We start from the raw sequence: 18,344 nt of genomic DNA, 5'->3' as shown, positions 1-18,344 counted from the left end.
GAAAAAGCAAAAATAAAGAATGACAAAAGAAGCAGCAACTGTTAAACTCTTTTGCTGTTCTTTCACATACAGTATACAGAAACATGTACCTGCACTTACTATATACAATAAACTCCTGTAAACATGCTCACAGTGGGGTATAGTCAGGGGCGCCGTTGGCACGGGGGACAGGGGGGTCAGGACCCCCGCAGTTTTGAAAAGGCAGCAATCGACCCCCGCAGTTTTCATGAGGGAAAATGGTCTGCGCGCTATTTTTTCTGTCGAGATTTTTTTCGTGCTATATTCTGACGAACATCACAATCATTGTAAGTAATTCAAGCCATACACCAATGCTAAGTTTTTAAATGTTTATTAGACATCTTTTAGTGACATGGAGAAAATAAATTACGATTACGTTTTATGTTGTTGTTAACCTACATGTATGTAGCCTTAGGCTGGCTAGCCTATTCCTATTTGACAGCTTACGGTACGTCGTCATCATCTAATGGTGCTTGCTTCTGAATGATAGCGGTCCAGTCCTAAACAGGCAGGGTCAGGGAATTTACTAGTCTTACTTGTGCCTTGCTGTCTCAAGTTTGTACTTTCTTTTAGTCTGCCTGGCAGAACCACAAACATGAAGCCAACGAAACAGAGTTTGGTCTCGTTTTTTCAAAAGGCAAATGTAAGTTGCCATACATTTTATACATGTCCAGCCTATATGAAATGCCAATTGTCATCATTATCCCAAATGCCATTTAGCCATGTTTGTGAAGGCCTTTAATTCTAAATGATTTATTTTAATCCAATAGATAATAGTTTAAGTCAGTGGCTCTCAAAGTATGGTACGACTCAGGCTCCCTCTAGCGGTACGCAGAGGAATCACTAAAATATAAATTAATGTTAAAACACTATACATTTTAATTTAATCTTTACGTTTTTTTTGTTTGTTTTTTTACTTTTAGGTACCGTACAGTTTTTATTTAAGTTTTAAGTACTGAATTTTAATTGAATCAGTTATTACCTCTGAGCTGTATTATTTCATCTGTAAATGAAACATCTGGACAATCCAGGATTGGGACAATCCTGGATTGTCTTATTATTCTAATTAAATTTGTTTAAAATCAACATTTTTTAAATTTAAAATATTCACAAGATGATGCATATTATAAATAATATATTCTTATAAAGATAAAAAGTCCCTGGAAATAAATTTGAGGGGGTCTAATATCGCCCTGTAATGGAAATGTTAATGGCTGTTAACTTGGATGGTGCTCCTAAATTTTTGAATGTGTGCCTATTTATTTATTTAGATAAATAGAGCCCTGATTTATTAGATTTATTAGAGCCCTGATTGGTCTTGATTTATTTATTTAGATATTGATACAGTTATTTTTTACATTCCCTGGCTCAGCACAAAATATCTTCTTGGGCTATATTTTCAGGTAATTTCTGATGATAATTAGGCTGGTCCAAGTCAGGCTGAAATAGAAAGAGAGGATCAGCTTGAGGGCAATGAAGACAGTGGAAAAATACAGCAGGAGGATCAGCTTGAGGGCAATGAAGAGAGGAGAAAAAGACAGCGGGAGGAAGGAGAGACAGAAGGAGGAGAGGAGAATGAAATTGAGAATTTAGGCCTAATTAGCTCAACATATACACAACCAATTCAACCTGATCCTCAAGTCATTCAAAAGCAAGTGATTGGTGGTGATAAGACATTATCTTTCCAAAAATCTTGGTATGATAAGTACCCATGGCTGCACGTTAGTCAGGGTGTTGATGGAGTTCTGTGTTTTCACTGCTCCAAATACTTTAAGGCAGGAAAACCAGCACAGGTAAAGAGTGCAGAGACAGCTTTTGTCAGTGTTGGCTTTAAAAACTGGAAAAAAGCACTGGAACGGTTTAGCATGCATGAGAAGTCAGAGGGCCACAAAGTTGCGATCACAGCTACATTATATGAAAACAGATCAATCAGTGCACAGTTGAGCAAGGCACACATTGTGCAGCAGAATGAAAACAGAGATAATCTGTTAAAGATTATTAGTGGGGTTATGTTTCTTGTGAAACAGGGACTGGCCTTAAGGGGGCATGATCATCAGAAGGGGAACCTAGATGAGCCTTTAAAATATAAAGCCGAGGACAATCCATCTCTAACCAGATGGTTGTCTGCCAAGAGGGAGGTATACACCTCTTGGGAATGTCAGAATGAGCTTATTGATTTGTTTAGCTCATCAATTGTCAGGGCGATCACAGACGAAATCCATGCCTTACCTGTATTACAGTATTCTGTAATAATGGATGGCACACAGGATATTTCAGGAACTGAGCAAGAGGCCCTGTGCCTACGCTATGTTGATCAGGATTTGATGGTGCATGAGGAGTTCATTGGCTTGTATGAAACAACATCCACAACAGGAGAAAATCTTGCAAAGGTTATCTTAGATATACTGTTGAGGCTCAATTTGCCAATATCAGGCCTCAGAGGTCAGGCGTATGATGGGGCTGCCAACATGGCTGGGAAATACTCAGGAACACAGGCAATCATTTGTCAGATGCAGCCACTAGCACCATATGTACATTGTGGAGCCCATTGTGTGAATTTAGTAACACAACTGGCATGCTCAGCCTCTCCTGTAGTGCGGAACGCACTTCAGTGGATAAACGAGCTTGGCACATTCTTTTCCCAGTCTGGTAAGCTAAAGAATACCTTTAAATCTATTGCTGCCTCTGCTGGGGATGGGCCAATCCAATCAATCAGGCCTTTATGCCCAACCAGGTGGACTGTGCGGGCATCTACCATTCGTGCTGTGCTGTCACAGTATGAAATGGTGTTAAATGCTCTGCAAGAGATGGCAGATAGTAACCGCAGCTCTGAATCAGCAAGCCGGGCCCATGGCTTGCTTGATAGATTCCAACAAGGTAACGTTGTGCTGGGCCTTATGCTTGCCCTAGATACCATAGGTGAACTAGAGTTACTAAACGTATCTCTGCAGAAAAACACACAGACAGTGGAGGGCATGCTTTCTGCTGTCTCCCTCATCCAAGATAGCTTGAGGAAAAAGAGAGACACTGACCACTTTCAAACAATCTTTAGGGAGGCAGTGGACAAGTGTGACAATCTGTCTCTCAAACCTATTGTTTTACCACGCAGTCACAGGCCCCCCAAAAGGTATTCTGGGCCAGCCTCTGCTTACACTCCTGGATCTGCCTCAGAGTTCTATAGAACTGAGTTTTACCGTGTCCTAGACACAGTAGATACACAGATGAGAGACAGATTTAGGCAACCAGGCATAGAGATGATCAAACAATTAGAAAACACACTCCTGACTGGCATTACAGATGATGCTGTTCGTAAATATCCAGAGCTGAATGAAGAAAACTTGAAAATTCAGTTAACTATGTTTAAAAGCAAATACAATGTCAAGACAACTGCAGATGTTGTGCAAATTTTGAAAGATATGGTCCCTGAGGTTCGTGGCCTATTCACTGAGGTGGAGACACTAGTAAGATTATTGATGGTGGTGCCCATTTCTTCTGCTGAGGCTGAAAGAAGCTTTAGTGGGTTACGTAGACTCAAAACATGGTTGCGATCCAGTATGAGTCAGAAAAGACTCAATGGTGTAGCTGTGTGTCATGTTCACAAAGACAGGCTTGACACACTGGACAAGAGAGAAATTGCCCAGCTATTTGTGCAGGGAAATGAGAGGAGGAGGACAGTTTTTGGGTCCTTTAAAAACTGAATTACCTGTGTACAGTGGTACATAGCAGTGTATAGCAGTAATAAATGTATATTTCACATGTTTCAAGAAGAGTATTTTATTTTATAAGTAGAGTATTTTATTTCAGATCTTTTTTTATTTATATAAAAGCTGTTAAAATGTTTGAATTTTTCATTATATCACAGCTGACTGTAAGTGCAAACTAAGTTTAAAATCACTGTACTTTAAGTTAAGTTTTTCAGTCATAACGATATTCTGATATGTTGAGCAATAACAAATGTCCTCTTGCATTTTGTAGCATGACACTGTAACTAATAAATGTTAACTGCCAACATATAGTGGAGAGTGCATGATGTTGATTTGGTAGTTTGTTTATATCAGATGTATAATATCACTTTATATCAGATGATTGAATATGCCTAACCATTTGATCATGTCTGTTTGGATCATAACCATATAGTAAAGTGTTAACACTTATTTACTCAAAGCTTTATAACATATAATCATTCCATGTAATTATTAACAACTATTAACGCAAATAGTGTGAAATTACAGAATCACAATTTATCAAAGTAGAAATGTGCACATTTAAAAGTTGAGACATCCCACATAAAAAGGTAACCAGGGGAGAGATTCTGCAGGCACTTTGCTCATTCCTAAGATTTGATCATTCAAATGTACTTCTTATTTCACTTTCTTTGTATTGTAAAAATTGTAACTACTGGACTGTGCCTACAACACAACTGAATACAGTTTGTTTTTAGCCTACTTAATTGTAATTGAGATCATGGAATGCTGAATGAATTTGACCTTTTTTTCTTCCTCTTCTTTTTTTAATCATTCCTCACTTGCAGGCATATTAATAAAGGGGCTCATACTATAGCTAAATTTCAACTTGTTCAGTCACTTCTGGTTCTCAGAACCCCCAATAGCTTGTTCTCCATTGTTGCATCTCCATGGATGAGACAGATCTGCATACCTACATACTGTACTTTTTTTAAAGATTATTCAGCCTTCATTGAATTTTATGTATAATCAATGAACTCTTCAACAATTCTGAGTTTGTCTGTTTCAAAAAATAACCAAAAAAGTAAACACTAAATGTTTAACTTTCTATATTGTCAAAATAAATAATTGCAACAGTTCCATCATACTTAAAATTAAACTCAGTAGGCCTACAAAGAAAAAAAAAGTGTTCTCTTTTGAATTCCCATTTGCTGATGTGGAAGTCGACAGCACATAAATGCCAGAATGTAAAATTAATGATGCATTTAAATGTGATACATTTTTATTCATACTTTATAAATTAATGCACAATTAGCATCTTCTAGTACAAATGCACAGTTCTCACATTTATTTATGCATTAAAAAAGTACATATAAGCTTGTGCCTTATATTGTGATCTCACATAGCAGAATATTTTAGTCCAGAGACATGTGACGCATATATAGGCCTACATGCATGCAGTTTTAACGCAGCTTTTGGTTATTTCATGACTTAATAGATGACAGAACTACGACGTTGCATTTATAGAGAGTAATATACAGCGCGTCATATTTGAGCGTGATTGAAAAGTGCGCGTGGTCTTGCAAACCACCAGTTGAGAAACATTTACGTAAGCTATAGATATATATAATGTTCGCCGTTCACTGTTGTTCTGCTGAAGCTCATTCGGCACCTGTATCATTTCCGCGCTTGTTTGACTTGCGCCTGGCGCTGAGGCGAAGTTGGAGTGCGCGTCTGAAAAGTCTCCCGTTTTTTGTGGTCTTAAAGAGACGATTCTGTGTTTAAATAAACGCAATTCTGCCGTCAACAACAACAACAACAAGTAGACAGAAACAGCAATTGTGAGCGGGGTGGCCAAGCTTAGGCCAGGCCCTGGCTCCGCCCCTTTTGCTTACAGTTTGGTCCCCCCCACTTTGAAAATGCCTCCTGCGCCCCTGGGTATAGTAAGTCTTGTCTAAAACAGTGACTTTCATTCACTGAAGAATGAAATTAGAAGACTGAAAGACTGCGCAAAAGAGATTTGTGTGAACAACAATTTACTACCACAAGTAACAATCGGGGTCAAGCACTAATGGCTCATGATTAGGGTGGCCATTTCCATAACACCAAAAGGGAGGACACTTTGCATACATTTCTGGACTTCTGGAAATAACAGAAATACATAAACAAGTAATGAATGAATTTCCAAATATAAATTCGTGCTCTTTTGTCCATTACGGATTAAACAAGGTCTGACGTTTCGGCATGTTAATGTGATGATTTGACGTAGCCAGCACGTGGAGGCTTGTTTGCGTTTTTAACCAATGATATATCAGATATTTATTTGACACCGCTTTCAGCCAATCATTTGTTTGACCAGAGATCTTACGGTATTAGACGCTATGCTGCTGCATCCTAATAAAGATTCTGGAGCAGGTTTTTTTTTAGGCTGATTCAGCACTACTCCAAAAAGGAGGACAAATGAGGGGGCTTAAAATCCGGACTGTCCGGCCAATATCCGGACGTATGGCCACCCTACTCATGATACAACTGCCATGTATCTTTCCAAATATAATAGAGTACATTCACACAGCAGCAGAATACAGCTGTTAATCCTTAATATGGTTACACTCACACAGTTCTGTTATTTTTTATTTTCAGGACCCACGACTGTGCTTTGTGAATGAGCTCTGTGTGTTTCAAGTGTGATTTCAGTAACTTACAGAGACTTTGTGTCATCTGAAGGTTTTATATCAAGTAACAGTCCTTCACTGGAACCGGACTCCACTTTTAGACATACGCTCACAAACTTCCCTAAGCACTTTCCCTTGAGTGAATCTACTCCACCCCAATTTACCCCCATATAACTCAGTGTCAAAAAACTGTAAATGATAAATCAGCTTCATTGTGTGTTCAAGTGATCAAGGGTTTAGGGCAGTGGTTCTCAAACTTTTTTCCCAGTGGGCCGCACAATGGTCCAAGTGCAAGTCTCACGGTCCGCATATAATTTACATATGACGTCACCAATGCAAACCAATCAGATTTAATGTTATGGTATTAGCAGATAATACTATTATTATACTTAGATGTTGCACACAATAAATAACAAATAAAAACTAACTTACTGACATTAGCTTTACAATAATAATCAGTAATGCTCAATGAACACACAAACTGTATATACAATCACTTTAAGTTGCTATTTAATTCTGTATGACTTTATGACTCTCTTCAACATCATCGCAATAGTCACCAAACAATCACATAAACGCCTTAATAAGCAAATATTACTCAGCTCTTTTTACAAACAACAATGAGTGCACTGTAGGCTAATTACAATCTCTGACGATATCAAGCTTTCTGTCATGCCGCAATCCCTCGCGCAGCATCGGATCAGCGCGCGGCCGAGTTGGGCTCATCCAGCCGCGGGTGCGCTGATGCGGTTATTTTTACTGATTTAAAATACATCAATCAAACACATCGAATTCACAGTTCATTCTTTTGAAATTGTAGGTTTTGCTTATCAAGTAGGCTACTTTACTACAGAGCAAACAGGAAGGATGCCCATCTCGCTCATTAACAGCAAACTGATTCTTCCATTCTTCTTACCTTTACTGCTGATGCTGCGACTCTTCTTGTTTGCTTGTGTTCCTTCATTTATCTTCCACATTTAGTTTTTCTCCTTTAATAACAAATTTGACCATTTTGAGGCTTAAATTTACAAAATTAATGGCTACTGTTTGAACTCTTCCTAAGCGCGCACTTTGTTTGTTTCGTTAACTGAGTGTGATTGCATCATTAGCCTACATTGGCTGATGTCTGAAAATAATAAATGCTCACCCAAATTATTTTATATGACAAATAAAGCATTATAGCTCATTTATATTTTTTTAATTCACTTTATTTAAATTTTAAAACAAAAATAAATTGTATGCTAATTTTTTTTTATTAGGGGCCAAGCCCCGAAGGGGCTGTAGCCCCTATTGTAATTGTACGTTTTCCCTTTTATTATTATTATTCTTCCTCCCGAATGGGAGTCTATGGCAGCCCTATCAACGGAACATGAGAAAATGATGAAATTTGGCACAGTTGTAGAGATGCTCATGAATAGTGATTGGACCAAATTTGGAGTCTCTAGAACCAACTCTATAGCGCCACCACCAGTTCAAAATTTCAACATTCTAACGGTTTTAACATTTGAACTGTTTGTCATAGAAAAATTAAATTTAGTTCATCTGATTCGTCTCTTCATGCTGATGCTATTCAACTTCTTACATTAAGTCTCCACCCATTACAGTAGCGGCCATTTTGAAAAGTACAGTATTTGTTTTTTTCGCTTCTCCTCCTTCAAAATTTGTCCAATTTTGTCCAAACTTTGATCAGGTGATCTTTGGTCTGAGCCGCACAGAAATGACTGAACAGATTTTTTTTATTCATCTTTGTTCAAAAGTTATGATGTCACGAAGTTAACGAGGTTGACCCAAAATTGCTATAGAGGCTGTATCTCGGCCAAACTTTGAGCAATCGAAACTAAAATTGGTACACTTGATCAAGACCATGATCTGAGGTTCCATGCCAAATTTGGGAACAGCGCCACCTACAGGTCATGAGATCTGAAAAATGGCTATTTTGGCCAATAACTTTTGAACACTTTATTAGAAAATCAAGATCTTGGTGTCTATGGATTCCCTGTGCCATGCCGAATCCGAGGATATCGAATTCGTCAACATCGGATGAACCACGTGTCCGCCATTTTGAATTTTGTCATAAATTGCAATAACTTTTAAACAATTTGACATATCTTCACACAAATTGGTACGTATGACCTTTAGAAGGTCCTGAAGGTACCTGAGAAGTTTCAACACAGCGCCACCTACTGTTCCACAGATGTAATGATTATTGCAAAACCACTTATAACTTTTGAAAACACTTTCCAAAATGTGTATGCTTTATGTCATTTTATTCCCTGGCTTATGCCGATTCCGACGATGTGTCATTTGTCATTTTCCTTAAATGTACCTGTCTGCCATATTGAATTAAATCAAAAACAGTTTTTTCGCTACTCCTCCCACAAATTTTGGTCAATTTTGTCCAAAATCAGCTCAGATGATCTTTGGACCGAGCCGCACAGAAATGACTGAACGGATTTTTGATATTCGCTACCATTCCCAAGATATTCATCTCTGAATGTGACCTTGCTTGTGTTTGTTGTCTTATACTAGTTAGCTTAGCACAGTAATTGCTTAGCATGCTAAACTATTGCTATTCTTTCTAATGTGGTCTTCAGTCAACAGGTTAACCAAAACTTAGTTGGCATTAAATAACTTTGCATACTAATATGGTTAACATGCTATGAAGCTTTTTTTTTTTGTGAACTCTTTCTCACACTGAAACCTCTGCTTAGCATACTGATGAACTTGCATGGCTGATTAGCTCAATGTGTTACGCCACGGATCCCGAATGCTCTGCATCGTGGGTTCGAAACTCAGTGTGACACATGCCCAGACCGCATGAGGTACTGTGGCAGGAAAAGATGCAGAACTTGTGTCTGTTCTAGGCATTCTGCCTAAAACTGGTCTAATCTGAAGCTATCACATGCAATTCCTTTATGTCCAAATTCGTAGTTATTCTTCTTCCCCCTGTATGGTAATCAATGAACCATAAGAAGGAAAATTATCAAATTTGGCATGCTTGTAGTGATAGTAATTAAAAGTAATTTGACCAACTTTGGAGTATCTAGGACTAAGTCTATAGCGCCACCACCAGTTCAAATATTCACTTTTGTAAAGGTTATAACTTTTGAACCCTTTGTTCCAGAAAAATGAATGTCAATACAACTGATTCCTCTCTTCATACTGATCACATTCAATATCTTACATTAAGTCTCCACCCAGTACAGTAGTGGCCATTTTGAAAAGTACAGTATTCCGTTTTTTCGCTACTCCTCCTTCAAAATTTGTCCAATTTTGTCCAAACTTTGATCAGGTGATCTTTGGTCTGAGCCGCACAGAAATGACTGAACAGATTTTTTTTATTCATCTTTGTTCAAAAGTTATGATGTCACGAAGTTAACGAGGTTGACCCAAAATTGCTATAGAGGCTGTATCTCGGCCAAACTTTGAGCAATCAAAACTAAAATTGGTACACTTGATCAAGACCATGATCTGAGGTTCCATGCCAAATTTGGGAACAGCGCCACCTACAGGTCATGAGATCTGAAAAATGGCTATTTTGGCCAATAACTTTTGAACACTTTATTAGAAAATCAAGATCTTGGTGTCTATGGATTCCCTGTGCCATGCCGAATCCGAGGATATCGAATTCGTCAACATCGGATGAAGCACGTGTCCGCCATTTTGAATTTTGTCATAAATTGCAATAACTTTTAAACAATTTGACATATCTTCACACAAATTGGTATGTATGACCTTTAGAAGGTCCTGAAGGTACCTGAGAAGTTTCAACACAGCGCCACCTACTGTTCCACAGATGTAATGATTATTGCAAAACCACTTATAACTTTTGAAAACACTTTCCAAAATGTGTATGCTTTATGTCATTTTATTCCCTGGCTTATGCCGATTCCGACGATGTGTCATTTGTCATTTTCCTTAAATGTACCTGTCCGCCATATTGAAATAAATGGAAAACAGTTTTTTCGCTACTCCTCCTACAATTTTTGTCCAATTTTGTCCAAAATCAGCTCAGGTGATCTTTGGACCGAGCCGCACAGAAATGACTGAACGGATTTTTGATATTCGCTACCATTCCCAAGATATTCATCTCTGAATGTGACCTTGCTTGTGTTTGTTGTCTTATACTAGTTAGCTTAGCACAGTAATTGCTTAGCATGCTAAACTATTGCTATTCTTTCTAATGTGGTCTTCAGTCAACAGGTTAACCAAAACTTAGTTGGCATTAAATAACTTTGCATACTAATATGGTTAACATGCTATGAAGCTTTTTTTTTTTGTGAACTCTTTCTCACACTGAAACCTCTGCTTAGCATACTGATGAACTTGCATGGCTGATTAGCTCAATGTGTTACGCCACGGATCCCGAATGCTCTGCATCGTGGGTTCGAAACTCAGTGTGACACATGCCCAGACCGCATGAGGTACTGTGGCAGGAAAAGATGCAGAACTTGTGTCTGTTCTAGGCATTCTGCCTAAAACTGGTCTAATCTGAAGCTATCACATGCAATTCCTTTATGTCCAAATTCGTAGTTATTCTTCTTCCCCCTGTATGGTAATCAATGAACCATAAGAAGGAAAATTATCAAATTTGGCATGCTTGTAGTGATAGTAATTAAAAGTAATTTGACCAACTTTGGAGTATCTAGGACTAAGTCTATAGCGCCACCACCAGTTCAAATATTCACTTTTGTAAAGGTTATAACTTTTGAACCCTTTGTTCCAGAAAAATGAATGTCAATACAACTGATTCCTCTCTTCATACTGATCACATTCAATATCTTACATTAAGTCTCCACCCAGTACAGTAGTGGCCATTTTGAAAAGTACAGTATTCCGTTTTTTCGCTACTCCTCCTTCAAAATTTGTCCAATTTTGTCCAAACTTTGATCAGGTGATCTTTGGTCTGAGCCGCACAGAAATGACTGAACAGATTTTTTTTATTCATCTTTGTTCAAAAGTTATGATGTCACGAAGTTAACGAGGTTGACCCAAAATTGCTATAGAGGCTGTATCTCGGCCAAACTTTGAGCAATCAAAACTAAAATTGGTACACTTGATCAAGACCATGATCTGAGGTTCCATGCCAAATTTGGGAACAGCGCCACCTACAGGTCATGAGATCTGAAAAATGGCTATTTTGGCCAATAACTTTTGAACACTTTATTAGAAAATCAAGATCTTGGTGTCTATGGATTCCCTGTGCCATGCCGAATCCGAGGATATCGAATTCGTCAACATCGGATGAAGCACGTGTCCGCCATTTTGAATTTTGTCATAAATTGCAATAACTTTTAAACAATTTGACATATCTTCACACAAATTGGTATGTATGACCTTTAGAAGGTCCTGAAGGTACCTGAGAAGTTTCAACACAGCGCCACCTACTGTTCCACAGATGTAATGATTATTGCAAAACCACTTATAACTTTTGAAAACACTTTCCAAAATGTGTATGCTTTATGTCATTTTATTCCCTGGCTTATGCCGATTCCGACGATGTGTCATTTGTCATTTTCCTTAAATGTACCTGTCCGCCATATTGAAATAAATGGAAAACAGTTTTTTCGCTACTCCTCCTACAATTTTTGTCCAATTTTGTCCAAAATCAGCTCAGGTGATCTTTGGACCGAGCCGCACAGAAATGACTGAACGGATTTTTGATATTCGCTACCATTCCCAAGATATTCATCTCTGAATGTGACCTTGCTTGTGTTTGTTGTCTTATACTAGTTAGCTTAGCACAGTAATTGCTTAGCATGCTAAACTATTGCTATTCTTTCTAATGTGGTCTTCAGTCAACAGGTTAACCAAAACTTAGTTGGCATTAAATAACTTTGCATACTAATATGGTTAACATGCTATGAAGCTTTTTTTTTTGTGAACTCTTTCTCACACTGAAACCTCTGCTTAGCATACTGATGAACTTGCATGGCTGATTAGCTCAATGTGTTACGCCACGGATCCCGAATGCTCTGCATCGTGGGTTCGAAACTCAGTGTGACACATGCCCAGACCGCATGAGGTACTGTGGCAGGAAAAGATGCAGAACTTGTGTCTGTTCTAGGCATTCTGCCTAAAACTGGTCTAATCTGAAGCTATCACATGCAATTCCTTTATGTCCAAATTCGTAGTTATTCTTCTTCCCCCTGTATGGTAATCAATGAACCATAAGAAGGAAAATTATCAAATTTGGCATGCTTGTAGTGATAGTAATTAAAAGTAATTTGACCAACTTTGGAGTATCTAGGACTAAGTCTATAGCGCCACCACCAGTTCAAATATTCACTTTTGTAAAGGTTATAACTTTTGAACCCTTTGTTCCAGAAAAATGAATGTCAATACAACTGATTCCTCTCTTCATACTGATCACATTCAATATCTTACATTAAGTCTCCACCCAGTACAGTAGTGGCCATTTTGAAAAGTACAGTATTCCGTTTTTTCGCTACTCCTCCTTCAAAATTTGTCCAATTTTGTCCAAACTTTGATCAGGTGATCTTTGGTCTGAGCCGCACAGAAATGACTGAACAGATTTTTTTTATTCATCTTTGTTCAAAAGTTATGATGTCACGAAGTTAACGAGGTTGACCCAAAATTGCTATAGAGGCTGTATCTCGGCCAAACTTTGAGCAATCAAAACTAAAATTGGTACACTTGATCAAGACCATGATCTGAGGTTCCATGCCAAATTTGGGAACAGCGCCACCTACAGGTCATGAGATCTGAAAAATGGCTATTTTGGCCAATAACTTTTGAACACTTTATTAGAAAATCAAGATCTTGGTGTCTATGGATTCCCTGTGCCATGCCGAATCCGAGGATATCGAATTCGTCAACATCGGATGAAGCACGTGTCCGCCATTTTGAATTTTGTCATAAATTGCAATAACTTTTAAACAATTTGACATATCTTCACACAAATTGGTATGTATGACCTTTAGAAGGTCCTGAAGGTACCTGAGAAGTTTCAACACAGCGCCACCTACTGTTCCACAGATGTAATGATTATTGCAAAACCACTTATAACTTTTGAAAACACTTTCCAAAATGTGTATGCTTTATGTCATTTTATTCCCTGGCTTATGCCGATTCCGACGATGTGTCATTTGTCATTTTCCTTAAATGTACCTGTCCGCCATATTGAAATAAATGGAAAACAGTTTTTTCGCTACTCCTCCTACAATTTTTGTCCAATTTTGTCCAAAATCAGCTCAGGTGATCTTTGGACCGAGCCGCACAGAAATGACTGAATGGATTTTTGATATTCGCTACCATTCCCAAGATATTCATCTCTGAATGTGACCTTGCTTGTGTTTGTTGTCTTATGCTAGTTAGCTTAGCATGCTAATTGCTTAGCATGCTAACCAGTTGTCATTCTCTTTAATGTGGCTCTTCAGTTATCAAGTTAACCATGAGCTTCATTAGCATTAAGTTAGCTTAGCATGCTAATATGGTTAGCATGCTAAGTAATGTTTTTTTTGTGAATTCTTTGTTAGACTAAAAGGTTTCTTCCACAGTCTGTTGAAAGTGCATCCTCAAGTAGCTCAATGTGTAAAGCCAGTTATCTGAAGAGCCCTGTATCCGAAGTTACTGGGTTCGAATCCCAGGTGGAGCGGTTTTATAAAATAGTGTGTTTTGATTCCTTTACTGCCTCTTGGATTAGAAATAAATGCTTTTTGTTTCATGCTGTGTTCATTTTCATCTAAGCTTATGTACATTCTGAGTTCATTCTTGCCCGTAATTCTGAACCAGCTGTTTCATGTTTGTTCATTTTCTGCTGTTTTTCCTCTTCCTGCTCTGTATTGCACTACAGCATGATGAGCTGCAGAATGATCTAAAGTGCAGCTTTATAAGAATTCTTCATTTTGAGTTCATTTTCACATGAACTAATAAACTTCGGCAGGTGTGGAAACATTCACTTGCACAGTGGTGCAATGAGATGAGAAATGGACCTTGGACCCGGAGGTCGTGGATTCAAATCTCGTGTGGGGTTCCTTTATACAATTGTGTGTAATGAGTCATTTTGATACCTTTTTTATCCAAATAAGGATTGTGCTAATCTTTATTCCTCTTCAATGAGATACAAGTATTTTAGTTCATTCCGTGTTCATTCTCTGAACTTCTATTGATTTTCATTAGGGGCCAAGCCCCAAAGGGGCTGTAGCCCCTATTGTAATTGTACGTTTTCCCTTTTATTATTAGGGGCCAAGCCCCAAAGGGGCTGTAGCCCCTATTGTAATTGTACGTTTTCCCTTTTATTATTATTATTCTTCCTCCCGAATGGGAGTCTATGGCAGCCCTATCAACGGAACATGAGAAAATGATGAAATTTGGCACACTTGTAGTGATGGTCATGTCTAGAAATCTGACCAATTTTGGAGTCTCAAGGACCAACTCTATAGCGCCACCACCAGTTCAAAAATTCAACATTCTAAAGGTTATAACTTTTGAACCATTTGCTCTAGAAAAATACAATTTAGTACATCTGATGTGTCTCTTCATGCTGATTCTATTCAAATTCTTACATTAAGTCTCCACCCATTACAGTAGCGGCCATTTTGAAAAGTACAGTAGTCCGTTTTTTCGCTACTCCTCCTTCAAAATTTGTCCAATTTTGTCCAGACTTTGATCAGGTGATCTTTGGTCTGAGCCGCACAGAAATGACTGAGCAGATTTTTTTTTATTCATCTTTGTTCAAAAGTTATGATGTCACGAAGTTAATGAGGTTTACCCAAAATTGCTATAGAGGCTGTATCTCAGCCAAACTTTGAGCGATCAAAACAAAAATTCGTACACTTGATCAAGACCATGATCTGAGGTTCCTTGCCGAATTTGGGAACAGCGCCACCTACAGGTCATGAGATCTGTAAAATGGATATTTTGGCCAATAACTTTTGAACACTTTATTAGAAAATCAAGATCTTGGTGTCTATGGATTCCTTGGGCCATGCCGAATCCGGGGATATTGAATTTGTCAACATCGGATGAAAAGCATGTCCGCCATTTTGAATTTTGTCATAAATTTCAATATCTTTTAAACTATTTGACATATCTTCACAAAAATTAGTATGTATGACCTTTAGTAGGTCCCGAAGGTACCTGAGAAGTTTCAACACAGCGCCACCTACTGTTCCACAGATATAATGTTTTTTGCAAAAATGCTTATAACTTTTGAAAACACTTTCCAAAACGTGTATACTTTATGTCATTTTATTCCCTGGCTAATGCCAATTCCAACGATGTGTCATTTGTCATTTTCCTTAAATGTACCTGTCTGCCATATTGAAATAAATGAAAAACAGTTTTTTCGCTACTCCTCCCACAAATTTTGTCCTATTTTGTCCACAATCAGCTCAGAAGATCTTTGGACCGAGCCGCATAGAAATGACTGAACGGATTTTTGATATTCGCTACCGTTCCCGAGATATTTGTCTCTGAATGTGACCTTCCTTGTGATTGTTATCTTATGCTAGTTAGCTTAGCATGCTAATTGCTTAGCATGCTAACCAGTTGTCATTCTTTTTAATGTGGCTCTTCAGCTATCAAGTTAACCATGAGCTTCATTAGCATTAAGTTAGCTTGGCATGCTAATATGGTTAGCATGCTAAGAAATGTTTTTTTTGTAAATTCTTTGTTACACTAAAAGTTCTCTTCCACAACATGTTGAACATGTGTCATAATGTAGCTCAATGTGTAAAGCCAGGTACCTGACGAGCCCTGTACCTAAAGATAGTGGGTTCGAATCTCGGGTGGAGTGGTTTTATGAAATTGTGTGTTTTGATTCCGTTATTGCCTCTAGATTAGAAATAAATGCTTTTTGTTTCATGCTGTGTTCATTTTCATCTAAGCTTCTGTACTTTCTGAGTTCATTCTCGCCCATAATTCTGAACCAGGTGTTTCATGTTTGTTCATTTTCTGCTGTTTTTCTTCTTCCTGCTCTGTATTGCGCTACAGCATGATGAGCTGCAGAATGATCTAAAGTAAAGTTATTAAATATAACATTCAGTGCAGTTTCATAAAAATTCTTCTTTTTGAGTCCATTTTCACATAAACTAGTGAACTTCGGCAGTTGTGTCAACAGTCACCTGCACAGTGGTGCAATGACATGCGCAATGGACACTGGACCTGGAGGTTGTGGGTTCGAATCCCGTGTTGGGTGGTCATTATGCAATTGTGTGTAATGAGTCATTTTGATTCCTTTTTTATCCAAATAAGCATTGTACTAATCTTTATTCCTCTTGAATTAGATACAAGTGTTTTTAGTTCATTCTGTGTTCATTCTCATCTGAACTTCTATTGATTTTCATTTCATTTCCACCTGTCCTTCTGAACCAGCTGTTTTGCATGTACATTCAATTTCTGCTGTTTTTGCTCTACCTGCTCCGTATTGCGCTACTGCCCCTTCTGGGGCTTGGCCCCGAATTGCTGCTTGCAGCTATATTTATTATTATTATTATTGTGGTCGGCATATCGCGGGCCGCATTTACATTTGTGACGGGCCGCAGGTTGAGAACCACTGCTCCACACCCATTCAAACGCTTACTGCGCGTGAAGTGTCGCGTCGCGCAACTCGCGCCCAATTACATCAAAAGTAGCCTATATGCTCACTGGATGTCATGGCAACTGAATCACGGAGGAAAACTTTAAATATCTCGCCTTCGCTTTAATTTCGGACCATCTCCAAAAAGACAAAAATGAAATATGAAATGGAGGCGGGTCCGGATTGAATCCCCTCCGGGTCCGGATCCGGACCGGAGTCCGGACTTTGAGAAGTGCTGGTTTAGGGCGTTCAATGTAAACACATATCAAGGGATCCACCAGTAGTGGGCACTCATGCAACATAAGTGATGACGTACATCTGAGTGAATGAGACGGAGGGAAGTTAGTGAGGGAAGGGCATTAAAAAGTACACTTAAACTCACACTATAAAAGAACTAAAGAATCCAGTAAAACTTGAGATTATTAGAGCAAATTAAATAGATATGAGAACAAATGTATTGATATGAGAACAAATGTATATCTAAATGAAACAACACTCTCTTAAATATTTTCTAATTTCATTAAACATTTTCATTTCATTTCATTTATTTTCACTAAAAAGGCTCATTTCTGTTATTGTAGGCTCGTTTTGTAAATGTTAGCAATTAATTTAGACAAGCACAAACTGGATGCTGGTAAGAGCCGGTGCAGATGTACCTGCTCAGACATTATTGAGTGCACACATTCAATCCCACAATGCACCACAATAACAAGTGGACAACCAATATATGCTCAACGGCTAGACAATACCCATAATGCACTGTGAGGGTCGTGCCGAATGAATTCCCGTATCTCACCAGAAGATGCCGCCCACAGCGTAATGTCATACAGGTATAGATTCATTTTTAACATTATTAAATTGTTTAATAAGATTTATTCATGGTAGTTTCCATGAAAATGTTCAAGATAAATCTTTTCATTACAACTGACATCTTTTGAAAAGACGTCCACTGAGGAGCCGGAATGAACGTTTTTTAAGACATCTTTTTTTGACGTCTATATCAGACGTGCAGAAACTTTCATTCTGGCTCCTCAGTGGACGTCTTTTCATAATGTGCCAAGACGTCTTCTGGACATAACTTTTGGTGTGATTCGGGTTTAATCAACCTGATGTCCATGAATGTCCACAGTCTTTTATGGTCTAACGGTGGTGTAGTCACATGTTTCCTGTCCGTCAGAAGTCCTGTCTGAGTGATGTGTAGCTGGAAATATGATGGATGAGTAGTTGAGATTGTCAGAGGGGCTGCTGGGTAATTGTGCTAAAGTATAAACAGAGGCGTCGTGTTCATCAAATACAGGAAGGACTGAACTGTAGACAGGATGATCAAGAGTGTCACTGATGTTTTCATAAACAGAGACCTGACAGAAGAGAAGAGAGAAGAGTAAAAACAAATGGTTTAGAGTGGAGAAGATGATTATAATCAACTAT

The sequence above is a fragment of the Megalobrama amblycephala genome, linkage group LG7 (assembly GCF_018812025.1).
Source record: "Megalobrama amblycephala isolate DHTTF-2021 linkage group LG7, ASM1881202v1, whole genome shotgun sequence".
Lineage (NCBI taxonomy): Eukaryota > Metazoa > Chordata > Actinopteri > Cypriniformes > Xenocyprididae > Megalobrama > Megalobrama amblycephala.
The sequence above is the reverse complement of the archived record's forward strand: the minus strand, read 5'-3'. Positions refer to the sequence as shown.